The following is a 551-nucleotide window of genomic DNA, read 5'->3' as shown; positions in this document are numbered from 1 at the left end:
GCTCTGGAGGGGCTCCCTAGTCCGGAGAGATGCCGCCCCTTGGGATAACTCCATTCTCTCTCCATCAGAAGCACAGGCTGAAATGGGAGGGTGCAGGGGTCCTCCCAGGCCACTTGGCCCCGCTCCCAGAAAAATTTGTCCAAGGGACCTGAGGACCTCATTCGTGGTTCCTGACAGAGTTGTGTCCCGAGCAAACGCAGTGTGTGTCTGCTGTGGGGCTCGGCTCAGGCTTTCTTTGCTTTAGCACCTTGGGCCAATCTTTTCTTCTCTCTGACACGTTTGTCCACCTGTGAAAGAAAGAAATAGAAGGGATGGGTGGCCTCAAAGTTTCCCTCCCAGATCAGAACTCCCCAAGTCTCGGGGGAAGGAACGCCCAGCTGGGCAGCACACTGGCTGAGGGAAGGAGAGGGTTGGAGACATGCTGAAGGTGGATCCGGCTTCACACCTGCCTAGGGGAACCGGCGGGGCGCTTGGCGGGGTTGAGAGAAGGAGGAAGGGCGGGCCAGTCCCTTGCCCCCGCCCTGCGCCTAGGCGCGCCCCTGTCCGCTCCG

Source organism: Chinchilla lanigera, unplaced genomic scaffold (assembly GCF_000276665.1).
Source record: "Chinchilla lanigera isolate Chin_1 unplaced genomic scaffold, ChiLan1.0 scaffold00076, whole genome shotgun sequence".
Taxonomy (NCBI): Eukaryota; Metazoa; Chordata; class Mammalia; order Rodentia; family Chinchillidae; genus Chinchilla; species Chinchilla lanigera.
Note: the sequence above shows the minus strand (reverse complement) of the source record.